At 39.5% G+C, this 21,477-nt stretch overlaps 1 long non-coding RNA gene across 1 annotated transcript in view; it reads right to left on the reverse strand.

Moving 5' to 3' along the window:
* Window positions 1–7,479: 7,479 nt before the first annotated feature.
* LOC144245214 (uncharacterized) overlaps window positions 7,480–21,477 on the reverse strand; it is a 64,609-nt gene continuing 50,611 nt past the window's right edge. The window contains exons 4-5 of the long non-coding RNA XR_013339210.1: window positions 8,935–9,023; window positions 7,480–7,642 (exon numbers count right to left, since the gene is read on the reverse strand). This is a non-coding gene — a long non-coding RNA (uncharacterized LOC144245214). The remainder of the gene's footprint in view (window positions 7,643–8,934; window positions 9,024–21,477) is intronic.

Genomic DNA, 21,477 nt, shown 5'->3' on the forward strand with positions numbered 1-21,477 from the left:
TGAAACACAGGATGATGTTAGCCTTGATGACTGCATTAAGATGACATCTGCCAAATTTATTTATTAATTTATCTGTTCATGGACACGTAGGTTATTTCCAGTTTGGGCTTGTATTAGTTTGCCTGGGCTGCCATAAAAAAATACCACAGACTGAATGACTCACACAACAGAATTTTTTCTCACAGCTCTGGAGGCATCCTACAAGTTTTTATATTTTGTGTTGTCATTTTGACTATGTTCAAGCCTTCTCTAATTTACCTTTTGAGTTGTCCTTTTTTATTAATGTTTATTTATTTTTGAGAGAGAGAGAGAAAGATGGAGCATAAGTGGGGGAGGGGCAGAAAGAGAGAGAAACACAGAATCTGAAGCAGGCTCCAGGCTCTGAGCTGTCAGCACAGAACCCAAAACAGGGCTTAAACCCACAAACTGCGAAATCATGACCTGAGCCAAAGCAGGATACTTAACTGACTGAGCCACCCAGGTGCCCCTGATTTCTCCTTTGACCTGTAGGTTATTTAGAAGTGTATTATTTTGTTTCCAAAAATTAGTTTTCCTATAGATCTTTCTGTTATTACTTTCTAATTTAATCTCATAGTAGTCAGAGAATATATTGTATGATTTTAATTTTCTTAATTTATTAAGACTTGTTTTGTGATCCAGAATATGGTCAGTCATGGTTAGGTTCAATGCATTCTTGAGAAGAATGTATATTCTGTTGTTGAGTGGAGTCAAATAGGTGGATGGTATTGCACAGTTCAGCTACCTTCTTGCTTATTTTTTGTCTACTTAATTACTGAATCTACCTAATTATTGAATTAAGGGTGAGGTGCCCTAAAGGATTATTGAAATCTCTGGTTACAGTTGTGGATTTGTTCACTTGTCTCATGGTTGTGGTCTTTACATGCCCAGAAATTGTTAACTATGCCAGCTACAGCACAGAAAGGGACAAATACATGCTCCAGCTGATGTTATCATGCATCATAGAGAATTCACCCTTTCATTTGTTGGGCTGATAGAGGAGGGGGTTGATCACCTCTTTTATTTTTCTTTTTCCTTTTCCTTTTTCGAGAGAGAGTGAGAGCCCATGAGCCAGGGAGAGGAGCAGAGGGGGAGAGAGAGAGAGAGAGAGAGAGAGAGAATCTCACGCAGGCTCCCTGCTCGGCATGGAGCCTGACTCCGGGCTCAATCCCGTGACTCTGGGATCATGACCTGAGCTGAAATCAAGAATCAGACACTCAACTGACTAAGCCACCCAGGTGCCCCTAATCATCTCATTTTGAACTGGGACTGAGGGTAGGCATGGTGGAAGTGGGTTACAGTTTTGCTTAGAGTTAGCCTATGTCTGATTTATCTTTCCTAAGGGAAGACCTTCCAGGGCTTTTAATTGAGAAACAGAAATTTGCTTTCTGGGAGGTTTTCTGGAGGTTGGATTCTGCCCAAAAGAGGTTTTCAGCCTCCTGTGGCCAGCATCTTCAAAATTTGGCACATACCTTAAGGGGATATGGAGTCTAGAAGATTTCATTTGACCCTTCAAATATCCAATGTCTTTCCACAACTCCATATACCAAAATATCTGCTGATTTACCTGCTTCCTTCCCTGGGACCTTCAGCTCCAGGGCCAATCCTGGATTCTCAGCCTCTGGCCACAGTCAGTTAGTGCTCCCCAGGGCAAATTATCTGTAAGTCCTCAGTGTCATTCAGTACTCCTAAAGTCATCAACTCATCTATTTTGGTTCAGTCCCACTGCACTGTTATGTTTCTCTTTTCTTTTCGAGTGTGTGTGTGTGTGTGTTCTGCTTTTCAAATTTAGATCTGAATCTTTACTCAAATGTACACTTTTCCCTGCTTACCGTGATTTCAGTATTTGGGGAATATATATCTGGATCCACTTTCAAATACATATTTTACCTTATTTACTATGAATACTCCACACAGCCCACAAATCATTTCTCAAACGAAGGTAAACATCAAGAGTTGCATGCTGTACCAACTGAACCAGCCATGTACTCCTCTTTTTCCTTTTTCTCTCTCTCTTTCTCCCTCTGTGCCTCTCCCCTGCTCATGGGTGCTCTCTCTTTCTCAAAAATAAAATTTAGCGGCACCTGAGTCGTTCAGTTGGTTAAGCTGTGGACTCTTGATTTCAGCTCAGGTCAATGATCTCATGGTTCATGAGATCTAGCCCCACACAGAGCTCTGTGCTGACAGTGCACAGAGCCTGCTTCTGATTCTCTCCCTCCTCTCTCTGCCCTTCCCCAGCTCATACTTACTCTCTCTAAATAAAAAAAAAAAATTTCATTATTTTGGTGAAGTTCTGCTGTGGAAGATCCTCTCAGGTATTAATCCCAAACAGATTTATTCCGCCTTCAATCTTGAAAGATAATTTTCCTAGGTAATTAATTCAAAGTGGATAAATGTTTTCTGATTTCAGGTTAATAGTCAGGTTCTTTTGGCACTTGAAAAAGATTTATTGATCAGTATGTTTTCTAACCTAAATTGTTGCTGTGGAATCTGCAGTCAGGTGGTCATTCATTTCTAAAACATTTTTTTCTCCTAACCCACTTTTAAAATGCGTTTACTTTTGGGGTGCCTGGGTGGCTTGGTCGGTTGAGCATCTGACTTTCGCTTACGTCATGATCTCGCGGTTCGTGGGTTCGAGCCCCGCGTCGGGTTCTGTGCTGACTGCCAGCTCAGAGCCTGGAGCCTATTTCAGTCTGTGACTCCCTCTCTCTCTGACCCTCCCCTGCTCATGCTGTCTCTCTCTCTCTCTCTCTCTCCTAGAAATAAATAAAACATTAAAAAATAAAATAAAAATGTGTTTACTTTTGTGTTCTGGCGTTTTCCTATAAAGGATCTAGGTGCAGAGTTGGTTTTTGTTTGTTTGTTTTTAATAAAGCTTGCTATAAATCCTGTTTGGGGCAGTTATGGATTTATATCTTTTGTTGCAATTGAAAAATTATCATCTATTAACTTATCAGTGATTTCTTCTCCTCTGTTCTCACTCATTTATCCCCCAGGAATCCATAAACTAGATTTATTATTCTTATGTTTCTCAATCCCACTTTCAAAATGTCCAACCCCTTGTCCTCTTGCATTATATTCTGGGTGATTTATTTAGGTCCAACTTCTATTACATCCTTGCCTAACTGCTGTTTGACACATGGCTTTATGAAATTTTAAAATGTCAACTACTATACATATATATTATTTTATTTTATTTCATGAATTTTGTGGGGAGCCTGGGTGGCTCAGTCAGTTAAGCCTCCGACTTCAGCTCAGGTCATGATCTCATGGTTCGTGAGTTCGAGCCCCTCGTCGGGCTCTGAGCTAGCTCAGAGCCTGGAGCCTGCTTCAGATTCTGTGTCTCCCTCTCTCTCTCTGACCCTCCCCTGCTCACACTGTCTCTCTCTCTCTGTCTCTCTCTCAGAAATAAACAAAAAACATTGCTTTTTAATTTTTATTTATTTCTAGGAGGGAGAGAGAGAGAGACAGCGTGAGCAGGGGAGGGTCAGAGAGAGAGGGAGATACAGACTCTGAAATAGGCTCCAGGCTCTGAGCTGGCAGTCAGCACAGAGCCTGACGCGGGGCTCGAACCCACGAACCGCGAGATCATGACCTAAGCGAAAGTCAGACGCTCAACCGACTAAGCCACCCAGGCGCCCCAACAAAAAACATTTTTAAAAAGTTTAAAAACGAATTTTTTAAGTTTATGTATTTCATTTTGGGATTGTGAGTTCAAGCCTCAAATTGGACATACAGCTCACTTGAAAAAACAAAAACAAAGAAGTAGCTTTCAGGATTCTAACTTCTGTCCATATGGGAGGCTAGACACTATAGAGAATTCCATTACTCTAAAACAAGGAGATTCTTGAAGAGGTTAAGTTTTTAAATACATCATGGGGTTGCAAGAAATAAAGAAAATCTTCGAGTTGTCCGTAATAAAAAGTAAGCTGAAATCAGGATGGGAGTATGAACTTACAGAAGCTTGGAAGTTGTATTTCCCTCAGGGTAAATGTGTACAAATCTGTGTATCAATTGATCAGAGACCAAACTTTGGGCTAGTTCCAAATAGATTTCCTGAACCTGAGATTCCTAAATAAGGAAAGACATTTTAAAAAAGCTAAGTAGTCCCAAGATGACAGTTCTTGTTGGCTCCTAGTAGAAGCATCAAAAAAACCAAACCAAAACAAACCAAAACAAACCAAAAAAAACTCTGTTGAGGCCTGTAGGCTCTCCAAAGACAAATACACATAATCCTACAATTGGAGATTGACAACGTAAGAGAAAATAAGCCACTATGACTAATAATCAGAACAACAAATGACAAATTTAGACCTCCATGGCTTTCAGATATTGGAATTATAAAATCAAAATTAAAAATAACTTTGTATGAAATTTTAAAATGGAATTACAAAAATGATCGAGCCAACGAGAAACTATCAAAAGTAACTGGGAATTTTTGAAATAGAAATAGAGTGTTCTTGAAATATATATTGAAAATTCAATTGTTGGGGCACCTGGGTGGCTCAGTGGGTTGAGAGTCTGACTCCTGATTTTGGCTTGGGTCATGATCCCTGGGTTGTGTGATCGAGCCCCCAGTTGGGCTCTGCACTGAGCATGGAGGCTGCTTAGGTCACCGTAGGAAGAACTGAGAGCCAAATGTGCCCAGCCCAGCTGGAAGCACCTTGTTTATCTTCTGCTCTCTGTTACTGATTAACAGTAAGCCCCCTCTTGCCACACCCTCTTGCACAAACACAATTAAATTTTAAAATAACATGACTTTAGGAAGAACTGGACAAAGTATAGGTACTTAGTCAGCAGTCAGTAGGTGGGAATTGGTGGGGTATAAGCAACAATCATCACTGGGAATCAGAAAACAATCAGAAAAACTGTACTCATTTATTCTGACAAAGAATCAGATCCAACTTCTCCCCCTAGAGTGGAGGAAGATAGGGTGCCTTCAGAGCTAGATGTAGGAATCTGTTTAGAATCCCAAACACAGGATCAAAACCTGATCGCATGGAATTTGAACTTTCTGTCACAAACTTTCATGGAATCTCCTTTGGCCATGCTCAAGAGATGTCTGAAACTCAGAAGCAGAGTAGGATTGTGAGGAAGGCACTAGAGAGGCAGGTAGGGGCTGTAGTTTTAGTTTAGCTCCCCATGTATGTTTTCCTGATATTCTGGGCCTTTCCCAGAAGGATCTCCCCAGGATGTTAACATGCGTTATGAAAAAATGGTTCTGGGTAACCAATATTTCCCAGCCTATCATATGTGAACGACTGGTGTTAGATGAGATGACTTTGGGAAGTTATTAGATGAAATTAACATTTTTTCATTCTAATTAACTTTGGCAAATAGTCTTAATTTTCCATTTATAGTAGTGATATCAAATGCTCTTTAGAATGTATTTTTTAGGGGTGCCTGGGTGGTTCAGTCCGTTGGGCGGCCGACTTCGGCTCAGGTCATGATCTCATAGTTCATGGGTTCGAGCCCCGCGTGGGGATCTGTGCTGACAGCTAGCTCAGAGCCTGGAGCCTGTTTCAGAGTCTGTATCTCCCTCTCTCTCTGACCCTCCCCTGCTTGTGCTGTCTCTCTCTCTCTCTCTCTCTCTCTCTCTCAGAAAGAAAAACTAAGTTAAAAAAATAGAATGTATTTTTATTTTTTATCTTTTTTTTCTAATTAATTAGTGTATTTTTTTAAACTTTTTTTTTTTTTTTCCTGAGAGAGAGACAGCGTGAGCATGGGAGGGTCAGAGAGAGAGGGAGACACAGAATCCAAAGCAGGCTCCAGGCTCCAAGCTGTCAGCACAGAGCCTGTCACAGGGCCTGAACCCACGAACTGTGAGATCATGACCTAAGCCGAAGTCAGCCGCCCAACTGACTGAGCCACCCAGGCGCCCCTAGAATGTATTTTTTAAAAGGTGAGTCGATTAAAAAAAAAAAAAAAGAATAAGTCACTAATAGTACAGACTGTCTGAAAATATGGCAAAGGGCATGAAGGTGATAACACATATGACTGAAATTTGGTAAAAGTTCTGTTAAACCAAATCAAACTAGCTTATGGCAAGACTTCTCAGAGATTTTGTCATGCTGATGAACATTTTGCCTCTTCAAGAAGTGATTTGGCACCAAGCATTTCTTTAACTCGTTTGACTATAGAATCTCTCTCTTCTTGAAAATAACAGGGTGCCTTGTAGATCTCCTAAATTGGAGATTTCATTTCAGAAAAGACTGATGAGAAATGTGGAGGTGGCTTTGGAATCTGACCTTTTTAGGATCTTGGCTCCTTCTCCTCTATGTTTGATATTAAGTCTCAGCAGAAAGTCCAAGGATGGGGCTGGGGAAATGGGCATTAAAGGAGGTTTACAAAACAGTTAAAAGCACATTAGCCCCTAAATGCAGTGTAGTACCCTGGATCCTGGAACTGAAAAAGGGTATTAGCTGGGAAAAAAAATAACTATTGAAATAAAAATCTGGCATTTAGTTAGTACTAGTTATGGCTACTGACATATAGTCTACAGTTTCATTAATAATAATGTACTAAGGTTGGTTTCTTAGTTTTGACAATGTGCTAAGTAATGTAAGATGTTAACAATACGGGAAGCTAGGAGCTATGTCAGTAGGCTGTGGACAGAGCTGCGGGGTCTAGTCGGCAAAGCCACTAAGCCCGGCGGTAATGTTTCCTACTCCTTTGCCTGGTCTTGTGCTGCCCCGCATGAAAGGACAGGCCTGAACTCAAGAGCAAGAGGAATCACATTCACTCACCAAATTCTAGCTTAGGTACTTTCTTTTTTTTTTTTTTTTAAATGTTTTATTTATTTCTAGGAGAGAGAGAGAGACAGCGTGAGCAGGGGAGGGTCAGAGAGAGAGGAAGTCACAGACTGAAACAGGCTCCAGGCTCTGAGCTGCAGTCAGCACAGAGCCCAACGCGGGGCTGGAACCCACGAACCGCGAGATCATGATGTAAGTGAAAGTCGGACGCTTAACCGACTAAGCCACCCAGGCGCCCCTAGCTTAGGTACTTTCATGTGCTTTCGGTGGTGCCAAACTTGGCCCAGGAAGGAGGCCCTGGGACCAACAAAAGGAAGGGCGTTTTCCATCCTTCTCTCTCACATTCTGTTCTGGTTACTCAGCCCTCCCAGACACAGCATATCCCCTACAACGTTCTTCAACTTCAAATTAAATTTAGGGCCATAGTCCCGTTGGGGCAGGGAAGGTAAAATTTTCTAGACTGGGGACCTGCATGTGCTCTCCTCTCTGAGTGGACAGCTGCAGTCAGATTTGGCCATAAAATAATCAGTGGGGTTGGTGGACAAGGCAGGTAGATTGGAGGGAGGAACGTTCTGGATGAAAGAGGCAGTGGTTCTGTAACTCTGCTAACTTTCCCAGAGCCTCTGTCCGGGTGATAAATGGGTGGAGAAGAGAGAGAAGTAACTACTTACTTCCATGTGCAGACAGACACTGACCTTTATTACAGGCTTATCACAAAAGTCTACGAGTTTTTACATTCCATTCCATGACAAAGTTATTACGGGGAGAGAAGGAAAGCAAGACCTAAGGGGAACCGAAAGGGAGATAAGCATCAACAGAAACAATTATGAAGGCCCTCTCTTAAGTGCTCTTCTTGGAGAATCCTGGTCCACCTAAAATGTTAACAAAGAATTTTCAAGATAAAATTTCTTCACATCAATACTAATTAACGTAGATGTATGTAATCATATGATTGTTCTCCTGTGTCAATGTGGTGAGAAGGAAGGAGAAGGACATTGGGAAAACCTGGTTTGGACAATGCACTTGACTGAGAAATAAATATAAGTGTATTCAGAATAACATATAGGCAAGATTTCACTGTCTTTTCCACCTGCTTGGAGACATTCTATTGCTTCTTTATATATTAATTTGTTTCTAGCTATTTAACTAAAACCACTTATTAATTTCAATATTTTTAACCAGTTTCTCTTTAGTTTCCTAGTACTAAAACTATCATCTAGAAAACTATCATCTACAAATAATTTTTGCTTCTTCCTTTTGATGTTAATTCCTCTTATTTCTATTTCATATCTTACTGCATTAGGAAGAATTTTCAAAATAGTAGATGATGACAATAATAGCAGTCATCATCATCATCGTGATCATTATTTTAAAAGGAGCGCCTCTCGTATTTCCCCTTTAATTTTATTTGATTTGGATGAACTGTTCTTTATCATATCATACCATTTTCCCACATAACAATTCGTTGTTCCCCTCTCTACCAATTTAACTCCTACCCATCTACAAAGATCATATGCCATCCTGTTACTCTTATGATGTCTGTGTATACAAAACTATGAGTAAATAAACACCCAGCTAATCTTAGTGTAGTTTTTTACAATTCACAAAGGACTCTCATATACAGATTCTCACTTAACGCTCTCGACAGACTATGGAGTAGGTATTGCTAGGACTTTAACATATAACAAAATTCAGTCTTTGTGTGGCTGAGCAACCACAGTTAAGAATGTACAGTTAACGGGGCGCTTGGGTGGCTCAGTCGGGTAAGCCTCCAACTTTGGCTCAGGACATGATCTCACAGCCTGTGGGTTTGAGCCCCGCATCAGGTTCTGTGGGCTCTGTGCTGACAGCTCGGAGCCTGCAGCCTGCCTCGGATTCTGTCTCTCTCTCTCTCTCTCTCTCTCTCTCTCTCTCTCTCTGCCCCTCCCCCACTCGCACTCGGTCTCTCCGTCTCTCGAAAATAAATAAACATTAAAAAAAAAGAACTTACAGTTAAAATGCTTACAGTTTTGGATTTTAGGGAAAAGAAGTTTGTATCTCAAAGGAACTGCAACAGTTGAGACAGTCCAAAGTGTCACATCCAACTTGCAAAATAAGGTACTGAAAAGCAACTTCTAGGCTCAGCAAAAGTCAATGGACTCAACCTAAAATCCTGTGGACTCACCAAATAAAGACATTTGGGTAAAATTAGCAGCAGAAAATACTCTTCTTCTTGGGTTATTGCTGTCACAGTGGCATCCATTTATTCTCATTCTGAAATGTAAAGATCAGAAAAAAGATCTCACCAATCATTTGCAAGGTTGAACTTCGATGGTCCTCCCATCAGTTATTGATCTTGGGCTAGACCTCTTATCTATGGGATGGGTGAATAATGGGGTGAGTCAGGGGTGGTAATGTTCTCACCCTTGCCAACCCCACAGTACTATAGTTGAGCCTGAAATAAAGTATCAGAGACAATACTTCCAAACGGTAGTAGGCTGAAAAGTATTCTTTTAACCTTCTAATATACGGCCCACCGTCCAGATAGATTATGAGCTCTTTAATGTAGCATATCTGTCTTGTTGCGTTTCCCACCTGTTACCTCTGAACATCGTTTAGAAGATTGTTTCAGTACATGTTTGTAAAGTACTTTGTTTTTGTTGTGGCAAAATATACATACCATAAAATTTACCATCTGAATTATTTTTAAGTGTACAGTTCAATGGCATTATGTACATTTCCATTGTTGTATATCTTTCAGCATTATTCATCTCTACAAATTTTTCATCATCCTTAACCTGAAACTCTGCACACATTAAACAATAACTCCCTCTTCTCCCCTCGCCGGAGGTCCTAACAACCACCATTCTACTTTGTGTCTCTAGAAATTTGACTATTCTAGGTATCCTGTATAAGCGAAATCATACAATATTTGTTCTTTTGTGTCTGGTTTCTTTCACTTAGCATAATGTCTTCATGGTTCATCCATGTTGTATATATATTTTTTAAAGTTGCACATGTTGTATATTTTTAAAAGATAAACTCTTTTTATTCCATACCTCCCAATTTTGACTTGAAATAGACTGAAATGAAAGTCCCAAAGAAAAAGGCAGAAAGCTTCAGAGGTTTTAGTGAAGGAGAATGGAGAGATAAATTAGTGTTCTCTAGATCAAAAAAGAATGGACCAAGGATGTGGACAAGAGTAGGCAATGAGTGGGTGATGGAGAGAAAGGGAACAATTTAGAGGAAGCTGTGTCATCCCTGCTTCTCCCCAAGAAAGCCCTCTAGGTCCACTTCCAAAGCTTCAGTTAGATCAGGGGTTTGCATCCTGGGGTCTATGAGACCCTAGAAGGTCCATGGATGGACTTTGGGGGTGTGCTTTCTAAGGTTGTATGTATTATTTTGAGCATGTTTGTATTTGGGGAAATTTGGGAATTCATAATTTCATTAAATACTCTTTTGGAGATCCATAATCCATAACAAATGGTTATTGCAGGAAATATATACATATATATGGGTTTTACTTTGGAGTGATGGCAATGTCTTGGAACTAGATAGAGGTGACCATTGCACAACATTCTGAATGTACTAAACGCCATAAGATGAGTAATTTTACATTATGTGAATGACACGTCAATAAGTGACTTAAAAGAAATATGGATCAATGCTGATGACGGCCATCACAACCTCTTTTCTGAGCATCAGTCTCTCACATAGAACTGCTTACGGAAACTCCACTGAGATGGCCCACAGGAACACCCAACTCCAGAATTCATTTTTTTCCCTCCTAACACCTGCTCTTTCTCCTCTTTTCTCTGTTTGGGTAACAAGTGCTACCACCATGATCAGTGACCTGGGAGCAATCCTTGACATCACCTGTTCCTTCTTCTTGCCTTTCCTTTCACATCCATTCTCTGTCTCCTATTGACACTGCCTCCTAGACATGACTCAAGTTTATATGCACTTCCCTCTATCCTTACTGCCACAGCCCTAGTTTGGGCAACTGTCAGCCCTCCCCTAGCAGTTCAGTACCTCCTAACCAATCTCCTAGCACCCATCTGTTCACTTAGGAATGCTTCCAGCTGCAAGTAACAGAATATCCTACTCAAAATGGATTATAAAATGGAATTGATTCCCTGCATATTACAGAAAAATCTAGAGATAGACTCTTGTGGCTTTGCTTCAGTAAACTTGTCAGGGCTGTCATCTCCATTAGTCTTGGCTTTTTCTCTCAGGCTTATTTCATGAGATAAGGCCTCACATCAGTGTTCAAGGGGCAGGAAGAAAGCAAAAAGGCAGTGCCCTATCTTTTCATTAGTATAGCCAAAGTTTTCCCAGAATTCTTTGGGAGACTTTCCCTTAGGTCTCTTTAGCCACATTTGGGTTCCTGACCCCAATCACCACACCTACCTACAAGGGTGGCTGAGAAATGGGACATAGGTTGGCTCAGACCAGGGGACTGCCTGTGTTTGTTTGGCCCTTGAACTAAGAACAGGTTTTATGTTTTTAAGGATCTATTAAAAAACAAAAAACACAAATGAATACTCAACAAAGGCCATATGGCCCATGAAGCATGAAGTATTTATTATCTGTTCTTTACAGGAAAAGGTTGCTGACCCATAGATTAGATAAAATAGAATTTCCTAAATTTTAAACCTTATTTTATCATTCCTCAGTTTAAAAATCCTTCATTCTCTCTCCCTCACTCTGTGCCCCTCCCCTGCTCACGCTTTTTTCCCTCTCCCTCAATATAAAAAAATAAACTTAAAAAAAAAAATCTTCAGTGATCCCAAGGATGAAGTGGATTTTAGCCTTGTCCTTAACAGCCTCTGCCTGATTCTGCTTACCTTTCCAATATTATTTCCACCTTATAGTCTATGGTCTAGTCATACTAGACTATTTTCTTGTAAGTTTCTCTATTAGTTTCCTATTGTTCTTGTAACAAATTACCATAAATATCATGGTTTTGAACACCATAAATGTATTATCTTACAATTCTGGAGTCAGAAGTTCAAAATGGGTTTTTCTGGGCTAAAATCAAAGTGTTAGCAGGGCTGTGTTCCTTCTGGATGCTCTACAGGAGAATCTCTAGAAAAGTTCCCTTGCCTTATCCAGTTTCTAGAGGCTTCCTTCATTCCTTAGTCCATGGCCTCTTTTCCCATTTGTACAGCCAGCACTGTAGCATTTTTAAATCTCTCTCTGATTTTGATCTACTACCTCACTCTTTCAAGTAAAAGGCCCAATGTAATGAGGCCACCCAGATAATCCTGGATAACCTCTCCATCTCAAGATCCTGCATTTAATTACATCTGCAAAACCCCTTTTGTCATGTAAGGTTACATATTTGAAGATTCCGGTGATGAGGATGTGAACATCTTTGGGGACCATTATTCCAGTGACCATAGTGTTTCACACTGCCCAGTTGGGGTCTTTACATTTGCTGTTCTCTCTCCCTGAGAGAGGTTTTCCTCTGGCCTGGCTAAACCCAGATGACCCTTCAGCTCCAGCCTGGGTGACATTTCCTCTGGGAAGTTTTCCTGGTCCATTAGCGCTCAGTACTTCTCTGTCTTGGCAATGATCACACTATGTTCAAAAGCTTGGTTAAGCCTCAGTCTATCCTCCACCACACCACAGAAGGACAAAACCATGTTAGTCTTCCTTGGTGTTGCATCCTCAGCTTGGTGGTTGGTACATAATAGGTACCCAGCATGCATTTGTTAAGTGAATGAATAAATGAACAATGAACTTCTGAGAGAGAAAGGACTCTAGAATGCCAAGGTTCTAGGCTTTTCTTTCAGGGCCAACAAGACCACAGATGACTAAAGGAATGACCTGGTCCTCTGGATTTCTCCTGGGCCCCTAGTAACAAAGTCAAATAGCAAGATTAGAGCCAAAGCTGTAGAATTTCCCAACTAGTGTAGTATAATCAGACCTCAGTCACCAAATGACCTGAAAACCTTGCATCATCACCAATTTAGAACCAACCTTACATACCCACACGGCCTTCCCCACACCTCCTTCTCCCACATACACCACTACTTATAACTGTTGCAGAGCTCATTACCCTCCCCTAGATCACTAGATTCACCCCAGAAGTAATTATTGCCTGCAGAGCCATCCAAATGCCCCGATACTTCCCTATTTGCTCTTTCTTGAAGGAGTCAGGGAGGCAATCATGAAACTAGCCCTTTGGCTCTGGACACTGTGATGCTTTGTGTTCTTATTGTTTCAGAGTCTTTATCAAATGCCTGTTTGTGTAGATATTAACCACAGTAACAGAGACAGGCTTGGATGGACAAATATGATAGACTGATTTGGAGTCTGATAAACTAAAAGATTTCGTATAGACTAATGGCTTTCAACCCCAGCTGCTCATTAGAATCAACTGGGATACTTTAAACAATGCCAGTATCTAGATCCCACACAAAACATTTACATCAGAATCTCTGGAGGAGGGCGTAGGCATTTGATGTTGTTGTTTTTAAGCCTCCCAGGTAGGGTCACCGACTGTCTCAATTACCTGAGAGCTACAGAGTGTCCCTGGAACTGAGACTTCCAGTGCTAAACACAGGACACCCCCAGGTGAGTCAAGCTGGTCACACTATCAGGTGCAGCTACTGAGCATCTGGGGCTAGAACCACTGATCCTGTTTCCACTGACCGAGGTGGTATGTTATGGTGGCTCTACGGTTGTCCCCAACTCACTTTGTGACGGTAAGAGCAAGGAACAAAGATCTTGATTTGAGTCCTGGCTTTGCCACTTATCTGGTGACCTCTGACAAGTAATCTAATCTCTCTGAAATTTGATTTCTTCCATCTGCAAAATGGTAATGATAAGACCTGCCTCACTAAAGTATCCTAGCCATGGTTTGGTTCTGGATCACAAACAACATACACCACTTCTAGTTAATTCTAGAAGGGGAATTTATTAGAAGGAATTGGGATAGTTCAGAGACTCACAGGGAAGGCTAGCACACACAGAGGGAAGGTCTGTTCAGGACACCACTGGCTGCTACAGTCCTTGACTCTCAATGCCACTATTTCATGAACAATTTCTAATTGGCCAGAGACTTTGCAGTAATTCTCTCAAGAGTCAATGTTCCAGGCTGCCCATCTAATTGGCTATGCTAAGTCATACTTCACACTCTTAACTTTTGGGGTTGGGGAAGGGCCATTTAGCACACTTTTAAGAAAGGCCTGTGCAAGCACTTTAAACCCCTATGCATTGGGGGGCTCTCCAGGCTGTACAGTAAGATTGCCTGAGGAGCTTTTAAAAGATCAGAATCTCAAGGGTTGAGAGAGGGAAATCTCCTTTGGATATACTTTGTGATCCTTAATCTCCTCATATCTGGGAACTATTGTCCCAGAGGAACAGCTGGTCCTTCTCTATGTTGAAAAAGATTTGGGGACGTCAGAGAAACCCTTCTCCTTCTATTGTTCCTGGGACAAGATAGAGTGGGGTCTTTTTGTTTTTATTTTATTTTGTTTTGTTTTTGAGAGAGAGGCGGGGAGAGAGAAAGAGAGGCAGAGAGAGAGGGAGAGAGAATCCCAAGCAGGCTCCAGTCTCAGAGAGGAGCCTGATTTGGGGCTGGATCTTACCCCCATGCGATCATAACCTGAGTTGAAATCAAGAGATGGGCCCTTAATCAACTGAATCACCCAGGCACCCCAAGATAAGAGTGTTTTGAATCTTCACTATGTAATGCAAATAACAGCATAATATTGTAAATACAAAGAAAGAAATGATTTTACAGGACCTATTTGCCTAGTGATAGAGCAGCTAAAGTCTAGTCATAGATGAAAATGATTGTCATGACTTAGGAAATACATGTTTGCCTATGAGTCCCTGATTAACCCAAATTGGGTTAATTTGCCCAAGACATATTTTTGGGATCTGATAGGATTGCTCTACCTTTAGGGAAGTTTGGCTACCTGATGTGACCCATGAGCCTCCTAAAGAAGGAAGGAGTTCTCCCATTACAGAATCAACTCTGCCCTCAGGTGCCTCCCAGAATTTCACTGTTGTAGGTGATGCCAAGATGGACTGAATGTAGGTCCAAGATGAGTTTCTAAGGTGAACTCTACCTACCAAAAACCTGGGGTTCATTGTTCATATGTAATAGGAGATTATAAGTATTCTAGTGGATATGATTACATGAGATCAGATCAAAGAGGTAAAGCTTATGACATGAAAATGAGGAAGTTGTCTAACCTTGACAATGTTTGGTTATTACAGCTGGGGGTTTCCATATAGCAGGGGGTTAGTTAGAGGTGATTATTTTATGCCATTTTTAGGAAGATGACTTTAGTTTCTATTACATTATCAGACACATTTATAAGAAATAACCTAAGTTTCACGTGTGTTCGTGAACAAGCTAGATTTAGTTTTGTTTACTTGGCTCAAGGACTTCTCAAGTTTGATCTCCATTTTGTATTTACTTTAGGAGAACAGGAGTTGGATGTTCTTTTAGAAGTATTGCTCTTAAACTGTGGCATGGTAAACAGATGTGTTCTTCTTCGCTACTTTAAAAAGTCATTTCTACCGAAATACTTAGGACTAGCCATTTCCAATCAGTATATTCTTTCCTCTAAGAACTATTGAGGAAACACTGGCAAATCATTTATGTTTAGAGTTTTCTCCTGCTCCTTCAGACAGACCAAAATCTACCCTTACCAAATCTCATCTCTAGTACAACTCATTTAGAATTAATAAAAAAAACCTCACCTCTAATTATTTTCCTTAGATTGTTATTTCCCTAAGGAAGTAGAAACCATGCTTAGTCTCCTCAAAAATGTTTATCATCAAATTTGTTCAAAGGAAGATTGGCTTTAGGGCATATTTCCACAAATAACTAATTCTGGCATTTCATATTGATGCTCTTAATTTTTAGATTTTATATAGATTTATTTAGATTTGGATATAAATTTTCCTGTGCATTACTGAATTTTAGGGGTACCATTATTTGGGTCTTTTTGCTTCAGGTAAACTATCTTTTGATTCTAGTTTTAAAAACTGTTTTATTATAAAAGGATTGTGTTTTTAAAAGAGAAAAGATAAGGAAACAACCACTAACTACACCATTAAGAAAAAAAACATACTTAATATTTAGGCTATATTTTCTCAAATTTTTTTTCCTTGAGACAGTGCTATATATTCAATTTTATATTCTGATTATTTCAACTGCTAGGAAAAGCTGTAAAAGACTTTGAAATAGGGGGAAGACAGGAAAGAAAAAATGAGTCCTTATGTTTGTTTACTACACATCTCAGCCAAGAGGTAGCAATGCAAATTACTCTGGCTCATAGATATGCAAATGATTTCTGTAGGTGGAGGGATAAGATTTCCAAACCTCTAAGTAGATAAAGTCAGTTTTGTATTTATTTGTAAATTCGTTACAGTATTCCTGATTGACTTACTCCTGTAGGATTCTCTGAATTCTTGTTTGATAGATTTTAATACTTTACTGGTTTCTCATTAATGATTTTGATCTTTGATGGATGTTTTCTTTATATTTATGTAAGAATCATGATTTTACCTTTTAAAAAACTATCTTTAACACAACTAATATTATATCATAAACATTTTTCCATTAACAATTTATTTATTTATTTAGAGAGTGCGTACAAGCGGGGGACGGACAGAGAGCGAAAGAGGATCTCAGACTCCACCCCCAGCAGAGCCCAGGGTGGGACTCAATCTCATAACCTGAGCCAAATCAAGAGTTGATGCTCAACTCACTGAGCCCCCAGGAGCCCCTCCATTAATAATTATTCATGAATAGACATTTTAATGCCATCATGTGAATTTAAGACATTTTGTTCACCCACCTCCTAAGGTTCAAATGTTCTTTACTGTTCCCATGTGTTCAATATTTACATTGTTTACAATTTTTCCCTTGAAAAATAAAAGACTATGTCTTCGGATTCTGTGTCTCTCTCTTTCTCTGACCCTCCCCTGCTCACGCTCTCTCNATATTAAAATTTTTTTAAAAAAGGCTAATGAACATCTTTGTGCTCAAAATTTTAAATTTTCTTCTTTAGGAGAGATTACTAGGAATAGAACTACTTGAAAGGTATTAATCCTTTTAAGTCTCTTGAAAGATTATTGCCAAAGTGCTTTCTTGTAAGAGATGCATAACCAGCAATGGCAAGACTGCTTATTAAACTCTCACCAACATTTAACATTATCATTTAAAATCTTTGGGAGTTTAATAACAAATAGTATCTTGCTTTAGTTTAAAATAATTTTTAGGGACGCCTGGCTGGCTCAGTCAGTGGAATGTAGGATTTTTGATCTCAGGGTTGTAGATTCAAGTATCACCTTGGGTGTAGACATTACTAAAAAATAAAACCTTAAAATAATAATAATTTTTAAATTTTATTTTTAATTGTGGTAAAAAAAAAAACCCACATAAAATTGACCATCTTGACCATTATGATGTGCATGGTCCAGTAGTGTTGAGTATATTTACATTGTTTTGCGGCAAATCTCCAGAGCTGTTTCATCTTACCAAAATGAAACTCTCCACCTATTGAACAACTCCCTATTTCCCCTTATCTAACACCCTGGTAACCACTCTTCTACTATTCTTCTCACTGTTTCTATGAATTTAACTACTTTAAATATCTGATGCAAGTGGAATCATTCAGTATTTGCCATTTTGTGAGTGGCTTATTTCACTTAGTGAAAAACAAGAAGACAGTCTTCAAAATTCATCCAAGGCAAGACAGGACTGTCTTCTTTTCAAGTATGAACAATATTCTCTTGTATGTGAATGTTTGTTTATACATTCATCTATCAATGTATGTTTGAGCTGCTCTCTCCTCTTAGCTATTGTGAATAACGTTGCTATTGAACATGGGTGTGCACATAGATTTTTGAGAACCTACCTGTAATTCTTTTGGATATACATTCATAAATGGGATTGCTGGATGATACGGTAGTTCTATTTTTAATTTTTTGAGGAGCTGCTATACCATTTTCCATAGTGGCTGCATTATTTTTCAATCCCACCAACGTTTCATAATGGAGCCAATTTCTCCACATTCCTGACACTTTTTTTTTTTAAATAGTAGCCATCTTAATGAGTGTGAGGTGGTATCTTATTGTGCTTTTGATTAGCATTTCTTCAATGATTAGTGATATTGAGCATCTTTTCATATGCTTGCTGACCATTTGTATATCATCTTCACAGAAATGTCTATTGAAGTCCTTTGGCCATTTTTAAATTGAGTTGTTTTTGTTGTTGACTTGTAGGAATTCTATTTATATTCCAGATATTAACATTTTATCCAGTATATGATTTGCAAACATTTTCTCCTAATCTGTAGGTTCCTTTTCAACTCTATTGATTATATCCTTTAATACACAGAAGTCTTAAGCTGGATATAGTTCCATTCAGACAAACAATATCTTGTTTTATCCCTATTTACTTCTCCTACGAGGTTGAATTATTGTACTGTTTACACTGGTGTCACATTTTACCCAAATTTTGGATTCTAAAAGGTAACGAATAAGGAAAAAAGGCATTATTCTGTTCTATTCTATACCATTCTATTTTTTAAAAATACTGATTGCCCTGGAAATTGATCTCACAGCCCACTAATGGATCATAACCCATAGTTGGAAAACATTGTCTTAAGTCATCCATAAAATATTAATAGTATCTTCTATAGATGATATTATCAGTTCCTCTTACTCTTTACTGGTGTTTCTCTGTGCATCATAATTAATTCTACAGTTGTTTCTTGAAAACAAAGCCATTCCAACTGTGCATTGCCTGTGACACACACTCATGGTGGGAAATAATAAAGTTGAATTACCCCTCTTTTTTCGTGCATTTGCAATCAGACGTGCATAAACCAAACTTAACTGTGATTTTTTTCTTAATGTTTTACTTATTTCTGAGAGAGAGAGACAGCATGAGCAGGGGAGGGTCAGAGAGAGAGGGAGATACAGAATCTGAAGCAGGCTCCAGGCTCTGAGCTAGCTGTCAGCACAGAGCCCAACGCAGGGCTTGAACCCACAAATCGTGAGATCATGACCTGAGCCAAAGTCGGACGCTTAAGCGACTGAGCCACCCAGGCGCCCCAAACTTAACTGTGATTTGAATCCACTGAAGTAGCTATTTCTAATTCCAAATATAGAAATCATATGTTGCATCATTTGACCATTTAATCTATTGGGGACATCTAAGTTTTTCTTATCCCTTTTGTATAAACTTCACAAATTTTATACCTTAACTACTGAGAGACTGAGTATAAATACAGACAAGAGACAGACCACATACAACCATAGAATTCTGTCCCACAACCTGTGCACCAGTCAGTCCAGGCCAACAAACCACAATGTTGGTAGTAACCCGCCCACATGGACTTGGTCAAGGATGGTCACTTTCCCTATTTTTTTGCTCCCCCTCCCCAATTTCTAACTGAAGGTCAACCAGACAAAGCCAAATATGCCCGCCCAAATTAATCACATAAGATGCCCTGTGTCTAGTTAGCCTACATCCATATTCTTGTGCCAAAAAATCTCCAATCACAGGACATCTGAAATCTTTTATTTTCTTCATGACAGTGCTTTCTCCCTCCCCTGCAGACTTTTCAGTCTCTGCCCAAACCATGTGATGGTAGGGACTCCCTTGCTCAGGTAGCTCTGAGCTCTTATTTGAGTAGGTCTTTCCATTTCCCTACATTTGTTGCAAATTCTTTTCACACTTAGTTGTTTATCTTTACATTTTTTATGATGGTATGATTTTGCTCATGGTGCTTTTTAAATAAATGATTTAAACTTTTATGTAATCAGATCTCTTCAGCTCTTTAGTAGTAGGACTTTCCACTGCTTTTTTGCTTGACAAATCCTTCCCAAAAGCTGGTGGGATTAATCCATACATCAACTTCTGCTCCACCCCCAATCCCAACAAAAGACAATGAGGGGAACCTAAGGGCATAACCTTCCCCCACCTTGCCTCCAGGAAAAGGGAAAATCCAATCCACCTAATTCTCTTTTATGCTCCTTCCTAAAATAGTGACAGCCAGGATTCTGTTTTCAAGGCAGAAGATTGGAAATGTCTTGCCTGAATAAAAATGCTAACATTAACAGCTAATGTTTATTGAGTGCTTACTAAGTGCAAGATACTGTTTATATAAGTGAATTCATTTAATCCTTATATTAACTTCTAGTTGGATACCTTTATCATGCCGATTTTACAGATAAAGAAAAAGAGGCCCAGAGAAGTTACGAATTTAGCAAATGAACACTAGTTCTTGTATTTGAATTTAAGTAGTCTGGCTTCAATTGCCTTACTGCTTCCATTTAGGAAACACCCACAAACACTGACATCAAGAGTTTCCCACAAAACAGCCCACCTAGATCGCCCTACAGTGGAACTTCCAGTTGAAAAGCCTCCTCATTTATAGGACTTCCAATACATTTTTTTAATTAAAAATTTTTTGTTTAATGTTTATTTTATTTTTGAGTGAAGAACAGAGCGCAAGTGGGGGAGGGGCAGAGAGGAAGGGAGACATAATATCCCAAGCAGTCTCCAGGCTCCTTCTGAGCTGTCAGTTGTCAGCACAGAGCTCCAATTCTTGAGCTCACAAACCATCAGAGTGACTTGATCCGAAGTCATACACTTAACCGACCTTGCCACCCCCGGGAGACCCCCAATCAATTTCTTATTGCTCCTCTTAGACATGATCAGACAGGGAAAACACCAGACATTTTTTATTTTGGGTTTCTTTTCTTTTTTCCTTTTTTTGCTTTCTTTTTTGTTTTGATCAACGTTGATACATAATTTGAGTAAAAGAAAATGACCCATATTACGCATAGAGTTTGATGAACTTTGACAAATGTATATACCAGTGTAACCACCACTACAATCAATATACAAAACATTTCCATCCATCCAGAAAGTTCTATTGTGCCCCCTTTCAATTTCCACCTGATTTCTCATCCTTACTGAGCCACTTTATTTTTAAAAATTTTAATTCCAGTGTAGTTTACATACAGTGTTGTATTCAATTCAGGTGTACAATATAGTAATTCAACAATTCCATGTAGAGAACCACTTAAAAATTTTTTTCCCCACTATAAATTATTTTTGCCTTTTGTAGAATTCCATATGGAGGGAATCACCCAGTGTGTACCCTTTTGTGTTGGGCTTCAGCACACACCGTGTTCGGCTTCCATTTGCTGAATTTATCAGTACATTCCTTTTTGTTACGAACAGTTGATGGATATTTGGGATGTTTCCAGTTGCTTTCCACACAAGAATAATAATTAATATAAATAACCTTAAAATACCAATATAAAAGTTACCGTCCAGAATGGATGACTTGATTCATGACATTATGGTAGTTGTTTCCATAAAGCACCTTGCTCATTATGATCCATTATTTTATTGGAGATGTTAAAGTAATTTGGATTCTTCTAATCCTAAATCTAGTATTACTGTTTTGTAAATTGTCATGAAATACGCATAAAATGGCAGAGCCAGCAGTGAGGACAGCAGCCTCTTTCCTCAGAGCGATGGCTCTGTTTTACTGCGAGGGACTGGGCAGAGGAAACATCCTTTCGTTCCTTGGATTCTTGTAGAAACTGCACCTTACTGGGGCGCCTGGGTGGCTTAGTCGGTTAAGCGTCCGACTTTCGCTTGGGTCATGATCTCACAGTTCATGGGTTCAAGCCCCGCGTCGGGCTCTGTGCTGACTGCCAGCTCAGAGCCTTG

Source organism: Crocuta crocuta, unplaced genomic scaffold, assembly GCF_008692635.1.
Source record: "Crocuta crocuta isolate KB4526 unplaced genomic scaffold, BGI_CrCroc_1.0 scaffold170, whole genome shotgun sequence".
NCBI classification, from domain to species: domain Eukaryota; kingdom Metazoa; phylum Chordata; class Mammalia; order Carnivora; family Hyaenidae; genus Crocuta; species Crocuta crocuta.